The sequence below is a fragment of the Papio anubis genome, chromosome 13 (genome assembly GCF_008728515.1).
Source record: "Papio anubis isolate 15944 chromosome 13, Panubis1.0, whole genome shotgun sequence".
Lineage (NCBI taxonomy): Eukaryota > Metazoa > Chordata > Mammalia > Primates > Cercopithecidae > Papio > Papio anubis.
Window position 1 is genome coordinate 47273231 of NC_044988.1, and position 21417 is coordinate 47294647.

At 38.2% G+C, this 21417-nt stretch overlaps 1 protein-coding gene and 1 long non-coding RNA gene across 3 annotated transcripts in view; one reads left to right on the forward strand and one right to left on the reverse strand.

Annotated features, from left to right (window-relative positions):
* Positions 1–6477, reverse strand: part of LOC103878306 — a 40730-nt gene extending 34253 nt beyond the window's left edge. The window contains exon 1 of the long non-coding RNA XR_638451.4: positions 6416–6477. This is a non-coding gene — a long non-coding RNA (uncharacterized LOC103878306). The remainder of the gene's footprint in view (positions 1–6415) is intronic.
* The window catches only part of ADAMTSL1 (ADAMTS like 1), a 952161-nt gene that overhangs the window by 176383 nt on the left and 754361 nt on the right, over positions 1–21417 (forward strand). The gene's annotated exons all lie outside the window — the stretch shown is intronic.

Genomic DNA, 21417 nt, shown 5'->3' on the forward strand with positions numbered 1-21417 from the left:
CAGTTTTGTCATCTATGGTGGGAGGATTAATCTGTTTATTTCATCCTATCTAGAAGAAGTCCATTGCATGAGTTTTTGCAGGTTGAGAGCAGTTTTTTTTTTTTTAATTGTTGTTGTTTGTTTGTTTTTGGTGCCCTTTATATTTGGAGATCAGCTTTGCTGGATATAAAAGCTTTGGCTTACATTATCTGTCCTTGAGTATTTAAATATGTTACTCCATTTTTGCCTGGGGTGTTGCTCTTGAAAAATCTGATTATAGTCTCATTTTCTTTTGCAAGTAAGTCACTGGCTGGTTTTGCTTTGCTGCAAATGGAATATATGTGTATATATATATATACACACACACACATACACATATATACACACACATATATATTTATATAAACACCCAGTAATTGTACTAGGCTATGCCTTGGTTTTGGTTGCTCTGGAGGTTCATATTCTCAGATATGGGGTGTTACATTTAATATGAAACTTATTTTTTTTAATTCCAGAAATTTTTACAAATACAGTTTTAGTGTTTTTTTTCTGTTCCTTTGTATTTATTTTCTTCAGGGACTAAATCTGTATATTGAAATTTTTTTTACCTGTCTTCAATATTTGTCCCTTTCTCTTGAATCAGTTTTATTTCTTTCTTCCTTTCTTTTTCATTTTTTAAAGTTCCCTCCTTTTCACCTTCTTTTTTTGAAGGCATGTTCCTTTTAAATTAGTTTTATTTCTGATATAATTATTCTTCTGTTTCTAATTGTTTTCTGAGTGCAATCACTTCATTTCTGAGTTTGTCTAATTCAAACTTGATATCATTTATGTACTGTTTCATTTTCTTAATATTATTTAGCCTGTTTTTATATAGATTGTTACAGTTTCAGACTGTTCTGTGGACATGTCCTTCAGACTTTTCTTGTCTGTAGGAATATCAATCAGTCCTTGTTCTTTTTGGTTTTCAGTAACTTTGCTTGGGAGTTGGCCACATTATTTTTATGTTACTCATTTGTATGTGAAATTTGTTTACCCAAACTTTTTTTGTTTTTGTTTTTGAGAGATAGTCTTGCTCTGTCACCCAGGCTAGAGTACAGTGGCATGATCATGGCTCATTGCAGCCTGGAACTCTTGGGCTCAAGCAATTCTCCTGCCTCAGCCACCAGAGTAGCTGGGACTACAGGGTGTATATGCCTTGACTTTAAAGGATGGGCCACCATGCCCGGCTAATTTCCCTGAACTTTCAGAAGGATCCTTGCATCAGAGTAGTTTTTCAAGTTCACAGAGCTCCATATTCTGTTATTTGTTCATAGAAGCTTGATTTCTGAAATTTCTTGAGTCTATTCTCCTCCCTGTTTTTTTTCTGGACCTTCTCTTTACTTCATCTTTGTTTCCTTTTTCTGTTAAATTTTGATTCCTCTCCTAGTAGTTTCTTTTCAATGTGGATCCTGACCTATAAGGGAGTGCTGGCTGTTTAGTTCTGAATATCACAGGTGCCATCCTGCCCCAGCCACTTCATACCTTACCAGGAACTGGTTATATTCATTATTATTAGATTGGCCAGACATTTTCAGTATCAGCTTCTGTTCTGAAATTGACCTCCCATGTTTTCCAGTAAACACCTGTTGGGTATTTTTGAAATTACTCTTTTACGAGTTTCAAATGTCCTCATTTTTTTTTTGCACTGCCATGACCCATACAAACACGAATACCTTTCCAGTTATTCGCTCTTGATGGCTTGTCCTCACCTGATTTGTGGGGATATGCTGTCACCTACTTTTGTTGTATATGTTGTCTGTGGGATTTCTTTTCTTTTTCTTTCTCTCTTCTATTTTGATACATTGTCTCTTAAAGACCACCCTAGTTTTCACCATCTTTCTAGAAGTCCTACATAATACTTTTAAGAGAAGTAGATTCTAATTTAAATGAAATACAGATGAATGCATTGAAAATGGATTATGTAGGTTGAGCATGGTGGCTCATGCCTGTAATCTCAGCATTTTGGGAGGCTGAGGCAGGCAGATCACGAGGTCAGGAGGTCGAGACTAGCCTGACCAACATGGTGAAACCCCGTCTCTGCTAAAAATATTTAAAAATAAGCTAGGCGTGGTGATGCGTGCCTGTAATCCCAGCCTCTCAGGTGGCTGAGGCAGGACAATTGCTTGAACCCAGGAGGCGGAGGTTGCATTGAGCCAAGATCGCACCACTGTACTCCAGCCTAGGTTACAGAGTGAGACTCCATCTCAAAAAAAAAAAAGAAAAAGAAAAGAAAAAAGAAAATGGATTATGTGTCTTGAAAAGTTTGAAAAATTTTTCCCCTGGTAGCACATTCCCATCAAAATATCTGTTAGTTGAGCCCCTTCCCAGCAAAGGTCCTGGGAAGGAGGGTTACTCTGAACTTAAAAGGGAAAGAGACAAGGGCAAAAGATGGAGGTCTAGGAGATGAGAGATAAGGCACTGTAGATAATTGTCGCAAGTAGGATTGAGTAAATGTACTAAGTTCGAGTGAAAAGACGTAGTAGAGAATCCAGCTGGTCAGAAAAAGAAAGGAAGAGTGGCTGGCCCTCGGCTCTAGTGTGCGCATGCAGGTGTGCATGTCTTGACTTTAGATCAGAGGATGGGATTGCTCTCTCACATTGGTGTTTCTTCTTGGTGAGAAGGTTGGTTCTGCTTATAGGTGTAAACAGTGGTGATAGGGATGTCAGAGGTAGATACACAAAACTTACTGTATGCAGGGCAAGGACAGAAATTTTCATTTAGCCTCCGTGTGTGGGCATATTTTTATGTTTCTTTTATGTTGTTCTTTGAGTACCTTTTGAGAAAGGTGTTACTTAATAATATTTTCAAAAAAAAAATGTCTGTTTTTGAATATACTAGAGACACTTCTTAAAAGTATGCCATTTGAAATCCTTATGAATGTTAACTTGCTGTCTTCTAACCTAAGTTGATCTTTTCATACATTCAAATTTCTTTAAAGTATTTCAAGGTTTTTTCTGCCACTTGTTTCTTTTTATTTATAATTTTGTCCAATGTTTTTAGCAATTTATTTTATTTATAATTTAAAGTGTTTGTCTATATGCTTAATTAATTTATTTCTGAAAATATTATTTATCCAGTGCCTGAGATACAGACATGGTATTTTTCTTGTATATCAAGGTCTTATCTTTTGAATTATATACAAATATGGCAGTTCACAAATATTTCAAAAATGTGTTCAGCATGAGAAGAGGGTCTTGGTTCAGTTAGTTAATGGTCACTTCTACTTGAAGGATTCAGAAAAGTCCACGAAATAGTTAAAATTGGAAAATGTCTTGGACGATGAGTAAGATTTCGACCAGCAAGATATGGGAGTAGGTCATGAAGAAAGAACAGAGTGAACAATCCAACAGGAGGGCTGGTTTGTACAAAGGTACCAAGGGAGAAATCATGGAGTGTGTTCAGTCAATACCAAATAGACCCGTTTTTCTGTATGGCATGTAAAAGGAAGTTACAGAGATTAGTCTAGAAAGCTTATAGCGATGATCAAGGAATGAATGGCAAGTAAAGGAATTTGTACTTAGCTTTGTAGATACAGGCAGCTTTCAAAAGTTTTGAAATAATAGACTTGTATAATCAGAGCTAGAAGATGATTCTGTGTGGAGGGTCGGTCAGAGAGGAAAAAAATCCAGAGATGAAGAGCCCAGTTATGACACTAACTTGATTATGACAAAGCTGTTATTTCTGTTTACATTTGAACTGATACCCTTGACTCTTAGTATTCTCTCCTCCCGATACATGGGTACTTATGCCACTTTTATATATGTTGTCTGAAAAGTAGACTGTTTAGTGAGAAATGGTTTCTGTATATTCCTCAGGATTTTATAATAAGCAAAGATGCCAAAAATTTCCAGGATAAAGAGATCTTTGGTGATAGGTAACAAATTAGATTGCAGAATGTTAGAAAAACACTTTTTTTTCATTGAAAATTAAAGACATCTGGGCTCTTCATTGTACATATTTTACATGCTCAGGAGTAGGCCAGCTGATGAGTTTAGGGACAATTTGTAGCAAAACATATGACTTTTAAAGTTTATTACATGGTACATATATTTTTAGAGTCAGGGTTAGATACTTATGACTATGTTTTCTCAAGAGATTATAATCTTTTCAGGGGATTTTTATGATGTCAAGAAGATGAACATATTTTAAGAAATAATCTAAGGAAGATAAAAGAGCTCACTTTTTTTTCTCTTTATTCTTAGGCCAGCATATGAATTTCTGAAAAATAGATACAAAACCATCCCAGTTTCTTATAGCAAGTGGGCATTACAGGATTATATGCTCTGCTTGAACAACAAGTTTTAAGGGTGAGAACTGCATATTTTAGGCTTACTAGCTATAAAGTATCTATCATTGTAGGCTTATTATAGCATTTGAGTGCCTGCTATAAAAACAGCAATGTTGTATGTGATATGAGGAATTTTTTTTTGAAGTGAAATTTAGGTCTTTCAACCTATATTCCATGGAATTCTACTCAAGAACTTAAAAGCTGGAAGGGACTTTAAACATCTTCTAGGCCTTTGTTTCTGAATGTGTGCTCTGTGGAGCCCTAGACCCATAGATGGTCTATAAATAAGAATTTCTGAGGAATTGCTGCATGCTACGCTCTTCACTTTGGAGATGTGTATACTGATATCTCTGATGTATTAGCATATTGCAAGTCCTGAGATTTTCCTAGTGTCTATTTTCCTAGTGTCAAAACCAGTTTGACATTTTATAACCCAGAGATTCTCAAGGTTACTTGATCATGTGTGTGTGTGCACATATACAATTAAATAGTAACATCCTTGCAGAACTCATATTGTTTGAAATATGCTTGGGGAACTAATTGTTCAATCTCTTTATTTCATGAAAAGCCGAGGCCTAGGAATATTTATTAATTCTCTGCAGGCCACACAACTCTTGACAGAGTTGTGAACAGTATCTCCCAATTTCCAGATCTCTTCTCTGCTGAATGATCTTATGTGATATACCACTAGCAGTGTAGTCACAATCTCATTTTTCCCTCTCTAGTTACTGCGTGCTTCCCTTCCACTGATGAATTTTTCACCCAAATAGAGGGACGAAGTCAGGGATGAGCAATTCCATCGTAACCGCAAAGCCTTGGACTTGGTTATACGGTGTTTAGTGCTGAAGGGACTGGAGCCTCCGTCATTTCCATTTTAGCTCTTTTCCTTTCTTTTCCTGGTCTGCCAGCTTCCAATCACCACCAGTGCTGCCCATAACCTGCAGGTGGCCATTCTTGGGGTGTTGGGCTACCTCTGGGAGCTAAACAGTAGGTACACATGGAGATAGAGAATGGAATAATAGACACCAAAGGCTCCAAAAGGCAGGAGGGATGGATGGTAGGGAGGGATGAAAAATTACCTGTTGGGTACAATGTACCCTCTTCTGGTGATGGGTGCACTAAAAGCCCAGACTTCACCACTATGCAACATATCCTTGTAACAAAACTGCATTTGTACCCCCTAAATCTAAAGAAATTTAAGTAACAATAATTTTAAAAGAGTTGAAATGTAATCAGTTATTCAGTTCAATCATTCCATTATTCAAATATTCAATTTGCAAGTCACTATTACCCTAAGCTTTCTTTATCTTACCTGTGTCTACTGGCCATTTCATCACCTACATGAGGCTTCAAACTAAGGGTGGACTGGAGCAAAGTGAAATAAATCAGACTTAATGAGGTAAGTTAGAGATTACTCAGTAACTATGCCCCTAAAAGCATTTATTTTTAAGAAAGAGGTCAAGGCCATATGTATAAATTAAAAAATAAATAGCCTCTAAAAATAATTCATGGGAGAGAGTAGAAAGAGAGTACTGTGAGTCAGAAACTCAGTTCTGTTCTAGGGTCTACCCCTAATGAGACGTGTAAATTTGTACAGGACACCCTCTCTGCTCTTGGTTGTCTCACCTGTAAAACAAGTGAAGTGGAATATATGCTCTCTGAGTTTCCTTCTAGCCATAACTTTCAGTGACTCTATGATCCACAAGTGTTAATTATCCATGACCTGATTGCTATGGATAATCAGAACTTGGCTATACTTGTTTAGACTGACAGCATCTTAAAGGAATAGCCTAGAAAGAGAAGGAAAAGCTGAATCTCTGGAACTTCTCTGACACTTGCCCAACCAATGACCAGTTCATGTTTTCACAATCTTTCAAGTTATGCCTTTTACTGTTTTACTTAATATTGCAAAATTGAAATCACCTTATTTTGATGGAGCATTTCTAAGCCCCTTATTGTATAAGATATCATCTTCTTAATTTCTGGAGTGTTTTGGCCTAGAGAGAAAAATAGGGTACTTGAAAGAATATTATTGTAGTGGAGAAATCACATAGAAACAAGAATGCAGAAAGTAAACTAGCCCCACAAAGAGTGCTTTGAAGACCTTACCAGTAATGCCAAATGCAATAAAGGTCATGGGGCTGTTTCCATGGCGAAGATGTTGTAGAAAGATACAACCTCACTAGAATGTATACATAGACATAATTCTATTTAACTTAGTGACATCTTATACTGCATAGTCACTTTTCCTTTTGGGAAAACCATACTGACCAATTAGTCAAGTAATTCCCTCTGGAGAATAGAACAAAAAACACAGGCCCACTGTACCATGTCAGGGTTCTAAAAATTAGGAAGACTCGTCAAACAACTCAGCTGAAGAATAGGTTTAGTTATAGCAGTTGGATGCTCAGTTCTGCAAAAGATTATTCTGCAACATCGATCAGGAGATTATTTTATATACAGATGTTTCTTATCTTTGAACTCCTAGGGTGACTCTCATCACCTCCTTTCATCCCTGGGAGCTTCTTGCTCTGCTTGTTTAAAGTTACCCAGTCTATCACTAAGCAGGCAAGTGAATAGTGGTATGTGCTTGAGGGAAAGGGGAGTCACACTGTTTAAGGCAGGCAGCTCGCTTTGGCCCCCTAACTTGCATCTTGTTCTCCCTGCTTCTGAATGAAAGCAGCTAACTAAGGGAGAGCGTGAGCCTCACATGAATAGACATTTGTTTCCAGATACAATGCTAAACTGGGATTGCTGGCCCATGCTGTTTTGCATCAGCAGATGCTTTAAGAATGCAGTGAAAACATCTTATAAAGTGAAAACCTATCATTTGTAAAGCTGCAAAGAGAAAGCTTTGTTTGCCCACATAGCATTTCTCAATGGAACCCCTGAGGCCATGGGTTTTTCAGGACAAGTTTCAACTCTGCTTAGCACACATTTATTGTGCTAAGGAAAAAAGGCCCAAATAAGCAGGGCATACTATTGTGAATCTTGTAAAGACAGCCTGAGTTTAAGATCTCTGTCTATCTGGCTTTAAACTAGAGCCAATTCACAATTACCAATGATCAAAATAACAGAGTGTAGACAAATTAAAATGGAATCTACGTAATCTCTTCTTGACATTGAAAATGCCACCCTCGCCTTCACTTACTTAGTTATTTTCAACCAATAACAAGAGTAACTTACAAATATCTAATGCTTTATCAGAACAGCTGACAAATTGCAGCAATTGTACATTTGAGTTGCATCTTTTAGATGAGGTTCTAGCCAGCAGGAAAAATGGTCTAAGTTTAGATGATAAGAATGGGCCTGAGTGTCTAATTACTGTATAATCAAATAGACTGCATATTGCCAACACCACGTATTAAAAGGGTAATATTTCACAGATACCTGGTAATTCCCACATCAAAACTTACTTTATTGACTAACAAAAATAGACTGTAGACCACATAGATTGGGGCTTTTTTATGTAACATCTTCAAGCCACTTTGGGAAGAGTCTTTCATTTTTATTTATCATTCTTCCCTTTTGTCTTTTCTTATATCTGTTATTAAGCCTATGCCTAATTTTTCTTGCACAACTGCAGCACTCCATGCCTGTCATGAGGGTGTAGTGGGCTGCATTAGATATTTGTAAGTTACTCTTGTGATTTGGAGATAGAAGTGGTCCACATATAAGGCTATGATAGTTCTCATCTCCCTTCAAACTTTGTGAGCTGGATGGCTCCTAATCCAGCAGTTTTACATTGATGGGCTCCATGTACATGAATTTTGCAATTCCCAGGATCCTAATGAAGATTTTATTTATGTTAGTACTAGAATTCACCTCTTCCTTCTGCAGCAGAAGCATTTCCTTGCATGCATGAAGCTGAAACAAAACTGCCTGGGTAGAAATCCACAGTGAGAGATACTCTTAAATGAGATAAGTATTTTATTGTGATGCTGAACATAGCAGTACTTCCGACAATAAGGAGCTGAAGTTCTAGATGAACATAAAAATAACATGATTTTTAGTAACCATGCTCTGGGATTTGAAAAGAATATGGACTCAAAGGGAGAAAAAGAAATAGAGACTTGCAAATAATGTAAGCAACAAAATAAAAGCAAATACCAATTTTTTGAGCTTCAGAGCAGGAAGATTCATGAAGTCCAGATTGTGTTTTATGTGCCGCCTTTTTTACCCCAAACATTAAATCATTGTGAATTTGATGTCAAACTGCACGCCTGAAGACATTAACTGGAAGGCAGGTATATAACCTGGTACAGATTAGAAAGTTACGCCAGCAAGTGTTAAATGCTGAGCCAGAAGTCAATCAGGACCAGCCCTGTTCTTCACAGCCACTGCGCTGAGACCTCCAGTGCAGTTTCCTGCCGTCAAACCGCTGCCGATTTCTGGTGGGCAAATAGAATTAAATGACACCTGAAAGAATCTTGTCTCTAAAACATATAGGAAGTGGCTTTATAATTAATGATTTTTGAAAGTAGGTCTTTATTACACTTGAGAAAAGGCTTTCCAGAGTGAAAGCCTCTTTTGAAGAAGACATTCGTGGTCTTTAGTTTTCTCCGAAACCCAAGAATCTTAAAATTGAGAGAAGTGGGCAAAAAGTATTCACATTAACTCTTAAAAGCAAGAGTTTTGAGGGTTTTTTTTTTGTTTTTTGTTTGTTTGTGTTTTTTTTGAAGCACAGTTCTACTCTGTTGCCTAGGCTGGAGTGCAGTGGCACCATCACGGCTCACAGCAGCCCCAACCTCCAGGCTCAATACATCTTCCCACCTTATCCTCCCAAGTAGCTGGGCGTACAGGCATGTGCCACCATGCCCACCTAATTTTTAAATTTTTTGTTGAGACAGGGTTTCGCTTTATTGCACAGGCTGGTCTTGAATTCCTGGGCTCAAGATGTCCTCCCGCCTTGGCCTCTCAAAGTGTTGGGATTACCAGGGTGAGCCACTGTGCCTGGCCGAGAATCATGATCTTAAAGGCTTTTGGAAGCCAGATCATAGAGAAGCTTAAAATACAAAGTATTGGTCTATGTCTAGTAAATAGGAGGTTGGAGAGGCCCTGGACTTTTAACTTCTTGCATTTATTTAAAAAATACTGCATCCTCAATATCAAGAGTGATATTTATAACTATTTTTTTATTCTTAGAATTTATTTGAACATTAAGTAAAAATTAGTCAATGTGATGAGTCATTTAATATCCCTTATCATGGACTTTTGATGAGAGAATTGGGTCTTTTTTTTTTTTTTTTCCTTTTTCAGTGTATAATTATTTATCTATTTTAAGTGAAATTCTTTTCAGTATTAAAGTAAAAATCATCAAAATACATGTTGCAGTTGAAATTCACCAGCAGTTACCCGTGAAAGCATTGTTGTGTACAAGGTGGGGAGGGATACACTTTATTGTTATCTCTGATTGTGGTATAGAATTATTAAAAGTTTTGGGCTGTAATGAATTGATAGGAATTACTCAATGCTGTAGTTTTTTGGCAACTCACCAGGAATATTTTAAAATGACTTCAGTTACAGTATCATAAAAGACTCTTCTCAACTGCATACATAGACATTAGAAGTTTAAGACTTGTCGAATACAATTTTGTTGACAAATTCCCTTGCCTAATTTGAAGTTTTTTTTTTTTTTTTTTTTTTTAAATTTATTTATTATTATTATACTTTAAGTTGTAGGGTACATGTGCATAACATGCAGGTTTGTTACATATGTATACTTGAAGTTTATTGGAGGAAATAAATTCTAATAATCTTTCCTCCTTTACGTTCGTATCTGGCCATTCCTGTGTGTTACACCCTCATTTGTGTTCTCTCTTTCCCTTTCTCATTGTAAGGAGACTGGGGACTCCCTCAGAAAGGAATCCCTCAGAAAGACTCAGGTGTTTACTCCTAATTGGCAGGTCATCCAGGAAGAGTTTGGAGCCTGTGCACAGTAGCCCAGGAAGTAGCTGACTGCAGTACTTCTGTGTATCATATGTTGGCTAGTCTGGCACATTCTGAAGAATACTAAGTGCCCCAGGTAATAAATCATCCTCCTTCCTGTCATCCAACTTCAGTTTAGGACTCACATATTCCCTCTTTCCTGAGGGCAAATTTAAGGCATGGCCACATAGTCTTTTGACCATTTCTTTGATATTCAAAGGGTATAAATAAAAGATGCTTATCTCAGAAGGAGTCATCCTGGGACAAACAGATTCATGGTAATAACAAAACATGCATTTGAAGTGTATCAGACAGCCTTTTAGACCACTGTAAAGGTTTACCAAAAACATGTAGCCTAATTCTTGGGAGCTTTAACCCAGTGTCCCTTGAATTCTTAGCTGTCAGCAGCATGGCACCAGGTCTTGCAATTGTACAGTTGCCTGCAGTCCTCTGACATCTACGTGGGAGTGACCTATGGTCACACCCCTACTGCCACTTTCCCTTGCCTATAAAACCAAACAGAGCAGAGTGACAGACTGATACCATATTTTCTTTCATAAGCAGTATCACTTTTCACTGTTGTGTGCAAATTGCCTTGGGATATGAGAAGAGTAGAGAGTGATCCAGAAAGAGAAAGAGGAACACAGGCAAGGGAGGTGAGGTTAAGCTACTCCCCAAGCCTAGCCCCACAGGCAGACAAGGAGCCCTAGCTTCTAGATGCCTTTCTTTCTTCATTAAGTCTTTCCTCTTTCCCTAGAGACTACTTTCAGTTACTCAGTTTTCCTCTAATTGCATTCTCATGGGTGCCTGAGGGCTCCATTTCTCTGAATATTTTGTGCAGCCATTGTTTGGTCTCACCTGGATCTGAGGGCAGTTGGCTATAGAGTGTCTAATTCTCAGTTCTCTGGCATCTCAAGGGTCTTCCATGATCATTCAGTCCTCTTCATGTTGCTTCCTCAAAAAGGAACTGGATTTGCGAACTGTGGCCCAGAGAATGCTGCAGGTAGGGATGGTGCAAGACTAAGCAGATTTAGAGAATCTCCATAATTCAGGCCACCAGGGTCTAGGACTGAAATTAGCATTCTCATTCAAGGGATAAAGCCCAAAGATAATTTCCTGTGGCATACCTGCTTTGGACCACCCTTTGAGAAAGCCTCAACCCCTACCTGAGACATTCTGAGCTTGAGGCTTTGAGGGGTCTCTTTGAGCTAGTGTTTCACTGTCTCTTTTGTAGGGGAAATGCCTGTGTGATGGAATTGGAGCAGCTGCTGTTCTTTTCTTGGTGACTACCAAGCTATTGTTCAGGCATGGAGACTCTCTAAGCTAAGTGGCAATGGCCCTTTATACTTGCTAGGTAAAGGGAACAGATTTAATGAAAGGTTCTTAGCAAAGGCCCAGGGCCAGTTTCTCTTTTGATCTCATCCTGCTATGCCTACTTATAGGTAATAGTTAAGGGCAAAAAAGAATCTGGCCCACTTGAAGAATAAGAGTCAACTCAACCACCCCTCCCATAATATGTATCATTTGACTCGGGAATATTATTAATTTTTGATCAACTTTGTTGAACAAACTTAGGTGAAGCAAATACTCTTCACATCTACCTCTAAAATATGATCTAGTTTTAACTGATGTAAAACAGGTAGCGGCAATTTTCTTCTCTAAAATGATGCTCTCTCCACGTGTTCATTCTACAAAGTGAAGTGTAGAAATGTATTTCTTTAAACTTCCCTTGCTAAAAATAACAGAAAAAAAAATTGACCTTTTGCTTTTAAATGAAATTGAAGAATTTTCTCCCACTTGGGTCAGGGCTAAGTTCTCCTAACTGTCTATACTATCTTCCCGATCATCATAATGACAAGAGTTATTTTATAAATCAAGATTTTATACTGGGGCTGGACACATTGAATTGTAATTTGTTTTAATATCCAAAACTAAAAATAACTTTGCAGTGGGCAAAACCCCAGATGTGTTTTGTCAGTCTCTTTTTCACTTAATGTCTAAAGCTTTATGTATTTAAGGAAAATTTTATCCATGTGTTTCTCATTTATTTACACTTAACTCATCAGTAGGTTTAATATGAGTTTTTTGATGTCCAAGAAGCCCTTTTAAACTATTTATGTGCTTATTTTATGTATCTGTGAAATGGGAAGTCATTGACTGCCAAAAAAGAAAACTGTGCAAAACCTATCATCATCGTCAATAAATATTTACCTCTAAAATTTCAAGCTCCATTTAAAAATATGAACAAGACATTTTAGAGTCTACTTTAGACTGACCGACATAAACAGAACTTACATCTTTTCTCAACAGACAGTTTTGTACATTCAGGTGCTCATATAGTTAAATACAGATACTTTCTTTTATGAAGTAAGAAGTTGGGGTCAGGGTTTTCATAAAGCCATGAGTCAAGTGTTGAGCCCAAGAAAAGTCAACCACTGGCTATTTCCATGCAACTGTTTCCTGATACCACTGGTGAACCCACCCCATCAGTACTATCAGTACTATGCAGCTCTTCAAATGGGATTAATAGCTAGGAAGAAATTATTATTTAGGCATGTAATGGTAAGTTTTTTATGTGATAATTCACTAAGAAAACAGTTTCCCAACAGAAGTCCCATCACCTGTGCCCCTTTAGCTTTCAGTGTTCCAGAGCACCGGGAACCTGATGCAGGTATTTATTTCACCACATTTATGTAGTAGAGGTTTACCCATTCATTCAGCACACTTATTTAGTTGTTACCCTGTTCTAGGATCCTACTCTGCTAAGTGCTATGAATAGGAAGATAGATAATGTGTACTTTTTGCAGTGCTTAGGCGGGCAGAAGAACTGGACATTGTAGTAGATGTCATTAAGATCCTGCCCATTTTTGCTTTAGTCCACTTGAGCTCACCTGTGGCTTGGTGGTTTGGTTACATGCAAGTGCAATCTGAAAGTGCAGTGCAGTTAATCTCCCCAAGGGGCCGTATTCCACTGATAGGGATAGTGTGCTTCAGCTCTCATACTCCCTGGTATGATAACATTGAGGTATGTTCCATACAGATTCTCAGAGATTTCGAGGGGCTGAGACTCAGTTGCCCATAACAGTTATATACTCACAAATATACCCATTTGGGTTTTTTCCCCCCTATTTCTTATCTCACTTTTCCTCACCTGTGCTTCCTGAGATCATACCCTCTAAAACCAACTGCACCCATGTTCTTGTCTCACTGTTTCCTTTTGGGAGAAACCTAAGATAATGTGTGCAGAAACGCAGTAATTGCAATATAGTGATGAGCTGTGACAGAAGTATGCATACATAGTAGGAGGAGATAGTTGCACAACACAGAGCAGTTATTTCATTTGGTAGAGATTTGTGGGGAATTTACTAGCTCAATGTCAATATCCCCCTCTACCATGTAAACCTTGTGAAGGCAGGGATACCATCCATTCACTGCCTCATCCCTCGAGTCTAGCACAGGCTTTGGCATATAAGAGCTTAATATCTATTTGTTGAATTAGTAGTCGTCTTTGTCAGAGGGATACTGAGGATTAGAAAGAAAGCTACCATCATTTGTATATGGCTTGCACTTGTACAGTCAATCAGTACTGATGGAGCTGCTATGAAATCCCAGGTGTTCTAATGTCTAGTCCAGGGCTTTTTCTCCAACTGGCTTTAAAAAATGGAATTAGCTAGAAAGTTGTGGAGATTAGGAGTGGGACAGTATGTATGAAAGCTGAGTTCTGAGTGAGTATGGGGTACTTAGGGAGGTAAGTCATTTAGATATGATGGGATTGTGAAAAATGGATGAAAGTTGGTTGGAAAAAAAGAGACGAAGGAAAATAAGTCCAGTAGGAAGACATGGTAGGCCATGCCCAGGCATTTAGGCTCTTACTGACTAATGACAGTGGCAGTGGTTATGATGGGGACATAGTTGAAGGATCTTAATGGGGCAGTATCTGGTTACACCTTACAAAACTCCAGATGAAGTGGAAAGGATAGATGGGATTTGGGCAAGACTGGAGACAGCAAGATAAATTCCAAATATTTCCAGGAAAGAGATTTAACAAGACTGATGGTAAGATGTGTAGATGAGGCAAAAGAAAAAGTTAAGGTCCAGAGTCTTGACTTGGGCAGCTGGGTGGTGCCACTTCTTGAGCTAGAGCAGAAAGAAAAAAGCATTATGAGAGCTGCTAGATCTCAAGGTACCAATAAAGCATTCAGTTTGAGGGTATGTAGGATCTAGAGAGAGAGGTCTTGACTGGAATGTGGATCCAGAAAGTCTTCAGCATGTGAGTGATTTTGTTGACACCATGGGAGTTAATTTAAAAAATTAAACTTTGAAATACTGCTTACTATATGCCAGTCACTGTTCTGAGGACTTGTAAAAGATTACCTCTAACTATTACATATATTAAAATTAAATATATTGATATTAAAGTATGAAGTAACTGTGTAACTATTAACTCAGTATCTAACTAAACAACCCTATGAGATAGATACTGTTTTTCCACTTTGTAGATGAGGAAACTGAGGCACAGAAAAGGTAAATAACTTTCTCAAAGTCATATAGCTAGAGAGTAGTGAAGGGTAAAGCTGAGGTTGCTCTATTGAATGAAGAGAGAAATAAAACACAAATGTCATAAATATGAAGAATGGAATAGAAGCTCGAGATAGATTAAGACCTACAAGAAGCATCAAAAGAGGTAAGAAAAATATCAGGAAAAGGGTAGAATCTTAGAGGTCAAAGAGGAGAACACTTTACTTGCGTCACATGCCATTGAGAGATCATGTAACAGGAAGGCTAAAGATATTCATTGAATTTCACATTGAAAAAAATCATTAGTGACAGCACTTTTCATGAAATGATGAAAGTTGGCCAGTTGATGAAAGTTGGCCATTCAACTCACTCTCCCAGGATCAGGAGAAACAGCTATGGACAAAGCTATGCAAACCAAACAGCTTAATCAAACTTGAGGAATCAATTCTAGAAAATGAGTTTGACCTGACAAGTTTGCGCTGCATATACCATGTGAGGAAATTTAAAATGAGCCAAACTTTCTGAAGGCTGTAGGTATGTATTCTGATATCAGAATGGACAAGGCTTAGGCAGCAATAATGCTAAAAAATAAGGAAGGAGGGAGGAGAGGAAAACCTGAGTAAAAAACACAGTAAAATATGAAAATTAAGGATTCCCCCATAAAGAATGTTCTCAAAATTATTATTTTTGAGACCCAAATGCTTTGCTTTTGTTATTGCTCATATACGAAGAAAAAAGTGTTACATCAGACTCTGGAACTCAAAATATCAAGAGAAAAAAAACAAAAGAAGATTCATATTAAATCCCTTGCTGATGAATATTGGCAGCCTACAAGAAACATGTGGGAGAAAGTTCCCAAGCTTAGAGTGTAAGTGGAATGACTTTTGCACATGCAGGAAAAAGCATGTCCAAAGACAGTGGTGAAGGCTGAAGGGAATGTGGGAGTTAGAAATCTGTGTAGGCAGGCCTAACAAGGTGGAGACAATTCTTTCTTCGGTGATGTTTTAAGGTAAGTCAAGAGAGTTTGGACATAAGCCACGGTGGTCGACTTTCTCCGTAAGGGACTTTTGCTGATACCTGCAGTGAATTCGTTAGTTGTCAATGATAATTGAATCAATTCAGGGTGTTTGCCTGGAAGGGATTCTACTTTCATTCTAACTTGCCAGGTTTTAAAAAAACGAAACTTTACATCGGTCAGCTAAAATTGGTTTATGAATTGCTGGAAATCCCTAGACAGATTTCCATCAATTCAAAACATCATAGACAATCCTGTATTTGCAGTGGGCTTTGAGTTATTCATGAAATCCTATTGAACATCTTTTTTGCATTAATTTAGTGATATTTCTCACTGACGTCAAGGTGATGAAAAATAACACTAAACCTTACTTGGCTGACTGTGGAGAACTTGGAACTCTACCAGGCATGCTGCAGGCAATTTCTCGAAGGCAGGCAGGAAGGCAGGCAGGGGGACCTGGCATGCCTCAGAAACTACCTCAGAGATGAGCTTTAGAGAGAACAAGTCTACAATTATGGGAATAAAACTCAAAAATATTTAACGGCTGCCAGCAATTTCTGAAAAGCTATTAAAATTTTGAAAAACACGCACCAATGGTAGTGGTAAGAGAAAGGAGGTGCACTTTAAAAGAAAAAAATCTGTATTTTGTTTATTCACCAGAACTTGAAGAGGATTTACTGTGTTCCAGGCACTTTTCTAGTGACTTTATGAATATTAATTCACTTAATGTTCCTGACAACCCTCATGAAATGGGTACAATGATTATCCTTATTTTACAAATAGTGATGATGTGGCATAGAGAGGTTGTTCACGGCCACATAGCCTGGTACTTTACAAATAGTGATTTTACAAATAGTGATGATGCTTGTTCACGGCCGTATAGCCCGGTACTGATCTGGGATTGAAACCTAAGTGAGTCTGGCTCCAAAGTTTATGCTTTTAGCTACCATGCACGTTCCCCTTCATAAAGGAAATAGCATTTTCTTTCAAGAGTCTAAACCCATTATCTCTAACAGTACTCAGAATGACTTTGTCACGTGATAGCTTCTGCTGCATTCTAGTTTTACTAAGTTGTGCCTTATAAAACTGTTCTCTGATATTGTGGAGATAGCCATGTACCATGTCATGCCAGCACTATTAGAGGAAGCAGGGATAGGCCATGGGTAATGTCACATTGATGGTGTGATATTGGTTTCCCTCTTTGTGCAGTTGAAGGCTTGATGCCAGCATGTTAAAAGATTATAAATAGAAATGGTTTTCACTGCATAAACTGTGAACACAGACGTTTATGGACAATTAATGGACTACATAATTGTAGTAGTCCATTAATTGCAGACAAACTCACAGATTGTCTTTAGAGATTCAGTGGCTTCAAGAGATGGTAAGAAGCAGAAAGTCAGGATGTGTAAGCAATGTGTAAATGGCTTTCACATAGGACTTTTCTCCTGAAGCACACATCTTTGAGAACAAAATTATTATATTTACAACAGTTATATTGAGTATTCTGAATAAGATTTGTGTTTCTGACATAAGGGCTCTTGGTTGCTGGCTTTTACTTTGCACACATATTTGCCTGTCAGATTGGCATATTGCTTGAAATTGTTTTTCTCACTGTGTTATGAAATCTCCCTTTCTATCAATTCTTTTTCAGCCAATAGTAGTTCTCCAATGAGTCATGTGGCTAAATAAAGACAGGGGTTGCCTTTTGTGTAGTAGATGTCTTATATGGTGGCTATAAGAATAGGCCATTTTTATTAAAATTTTCTATATTCCAGACTTCTGTCCTCAGACTCTGGTATCCACTTGTCTTCTTGACATCTCCACTTACATTTCTAATGTACATCTCACATTTAAATGTCTACAGTGACTATCTTTCTACCTGTGGCATTCCCTGTCTTAATTAAGGAAACTCCATCCTTCAAATTGCTAAAGCCTAAGCCTCAGAGGCATTTGGCTTCTCTTTTTTTTGCCATATACTTCATCCAGTTCAGCAAAGAATCTTGTCTCTACCTTCAGAATATGTCCAGAATCTAATCAGTTCTTATTCTACTTGATGCCACCACCTGTTTTGAACTACCATCTTCTCCTACTTGGATTGCTGTAGTTATCTCTATATTTATTCTTTTGCCACTCTATAGCAGTCAAAGCAATTCAGTAAAAATATAATTTGGTCAATGTCCTTCTTCTGCTAAAATCTCTGTTGTCTGCCCCCCTTTCAGAGTTAAGGTCGTAGTCTGTTAAATTACCTCTAAGGCCTGACATCATTTGGCCCTCATTACTTTCTCTCCTACCTCCTTCACCCTTGCTTCTCTGGTCCAGTCACACTGACTCATTGGTGTTTCTCATCCACCAGACACACTCCTGCCTCGGAGCCCTTGCATTAGCTGTTTCCAAGGACTGGAGAGCTCTTCCTCCAGATATCCCCAAGACAAATTCCTTCAGCTTCCTTCAAATCTTAGCTGAACTGTCACTTTGTTAATGAGGCTGACCTTCTCCATCTTATTAAATTAGGACTCCCACTACTCCCAACACCTCTTCCCATTTTCGTTTCCCATGGCACCTGTCACGTAACAAATGCTGGAACTTAATTATTTATTACATTTATCATTTAGTGTCTGTCTGCCCTGACCATAAAGTATATTTCTCAGGGGCAGGGGTCTTTGTTTTGCTCACTGAAACATCCTAAGAATCTAATATAATGTCTGACACATAATAGATACTCAATGTTTATTGAATAAACAAAAAACGAATTTAAAAATGCATGTTACATTGGACCTTTCTAATAAAACCAGGCATACCTACCTTGCTTCTCCATTCACTCTTGGTTAGCCACATGAGGGTTACAAATTTGTACTACTGTATCTTTTGCTTTAATGCTTGATCATTTAATACTTTACCCTCTTTAAAATTTATTTTAATACACTGGTTTGCAACATAGTCCTAAATATAGCATGCACCATTGCAATTAAATCCATCATGAATGTATTGTTATCTGAAGCACAAAAATAAACTCCTATAGAAACATCTGGCAGGTAGGGCTGGATTTGCTCTCACTTCATGAGTTTAATAAGTTATCTTTCTATTTGAAAGTCAAAAGGAATCACTTGCATCTTGATTAAAATTAAAAAGAGCTGTAGCTCTTATTCAGAAATGGAGAAGATGGACAATTCTGGTTCACTCAGTGATTCTTGCTAATGATCAGATTTGCTGCACAAGAATTCCAACCTTGCCTAAGAAGATGTGTATGGAAAAGGAGGATCCAGTGTGAAATCTCTATTTTGATTTAAGATGCTGAGCAATAAACAGTCCTTGAAGCTACCAGTATCCAAGGACACAGGCCCAGTGTTTTCCACCTTGTTTGAATATTCAGTTTAGGCAACACATGGCAGCTGGATTCAATCCTGTTGTTAGGAACATCCCTAAATGAAAGTGCCCAGTCATTACTCATAATCTGATTGGTATGCTTACAGAAGTGGGCCCACCAGCTTTCAGTCTGAGATTGCCTTTAATGGGGGAGAGGGAGAAGACTTTGGAACCAAGAGGCGGAAAACAAAGATAAACATAGAAACAGCATGGCCAAGTATTAGAATCATAGAATGCAGATGGGACAATTTTATCCTTCTACACTCAGCCGCTAGGATTAGGTGGGACTTAAAAAGCTGCAATGTCATCTGCACTGTCAATTTGATGCAGAGTGGAGCCAGTTGCTTATAAACTCCTCTAAACGCATATGCCTTTATTCAAAATTGTAGTAGATTTGAAGGTAGCACTACACCTAAGTTGTCTAATATCCCTGTATTTCTTCACTAAGACAGAAAATAACACAAAGCGTGTGATTTCCACTTAACCAGTCCCTTGACTTTTAAATTCATAGTATTTTAATACAGCAAACATTTGTTATTTCTGAGGGGGCAGTACAGAGAGGTTGAGAGCATGGACTCTAGAGCTAGCTTGGCCCCTTCACATACTGACTATATGACTCTGAACAAGTTACTTAACCTACAATTTCTTCATCTGTAATATGAGAATAATTGTTGTACCCGCTTCATTAATTTGTGAGAATGGTATGAACTAATATTTTAAAATGGGTCAGAACAGTAATAGAAAACATGATATAAGAAGTTGCTGTTATTATAATTAACAGTTCTTCTCATCAAGATGCTCTTATTTTGGATGTAGGCTAGACATTGTAATTTTTACCTATGAATTAGTTCTTGCCTTCCTGAATATTTTTATTTTTATTTTTTATTTTCTTGAGTCTCTCTCTACCATCCAGGCTGGAGTAGAGTGGTGTGATCTTGGCTCACTGCAAACTCTGCCTTCTGGGTTCAAGCGATTCTCCTATTCTCGTGCCTCAGCTTCCCAAGTAGCTGAGACTACAAGTGTGTACCACCATGCCCAGCTAATTTTTGTATTTTCCAGTAGGGATGGATTTCATTATATGTTGGCCAGACTGGTCTCAAACTCCTGACCTCAGGTGATCCGCCCACCTCAGCCTCCCAAAGTGCTGGGATTACAGGCCTGAATATTTTTAATATGAAGTTGTTTTCCTTCTTTAGCACGATGTGCTACAGAGGAGGTGGAGGGCTGCTTTTACTACTATAAATCACTACCCTGTTTCTGCAGGAGTGCAGGTTGGGCTGCTGAATTAGGAGTATATACAGTAATAAGGTTGCCAGGCATGGAGGTCAGGGTGTATGTCTGAAAGCAGCTGCTGGCTTCACTGTCACCCTTTGCCAAAACTACTCAATGAGTAACAGAAACCAAGACAGAAAGACATTGATAAAACATCTGAATCCATTACGTAGCATGCTCTTTTAACTTTGGGAAATCAAAATACTCTACTAGAAAAATCTCATGAGCTCTAGGAACACACCAATTTTCTATGAATTCATTATCTATAGGCCATGTATTTGTTTCCTCTTGCTGTGCAACAAACTACCCCAATTTGCCAGCTTAAAATAACAAATTTTTATGAACTCATAATCTGTGAGATTCAAGGAACTGGGAGCAGCTTAGTTGGATGGTTCTGGATCAGGCTCTCTCTAGGGTTACAGGAGTGGGCTGAGGCTGCAGCCATCTGAAAACTTGACTGGCCCACAGGATCCCCTTCCAAGTTCACTCACGTGGTCAGTGGCAGGAGGCCTCAGTTTTTTACCACATGGGCCTCTCCATGAGACTGCTCTCAACATGGCAGCTGGCTTGGCCCAGAGTGAGTGATTCCAGAGAACATGCAACAGAGCCCAAGAGGGAAGCTGTGGTGTCTTTTATAACCTAATCTCAGAAGTGGCACAGCATCTGTTTTGCTCAAATCTGTTCATCACACACCATTCCTGGCACAATACGAGAGGGGAATGGAGGAAGTGTCAGGACTAGAGGTAGGAATTGTTGGGGGGACATCCTGGAGGCTGCCTACCACAGCCACATGGAAATTTCTAAGCAGGAATTTATATCTCCTTTTAATGAATTAGGCTATAGTCCTAGAACAGTCTGAATTAAAACTAAAATGAAAAAGTTCTGTGTAATACCAGGTATTCTTCATTAAACATTGTGTCCATATATGCATAATATTATTTCATGTGTGTACACACACATACCAAAAAAATATATAAGAAATGCAGAAATTAGCTCTGCCCAAACTTACTGAATC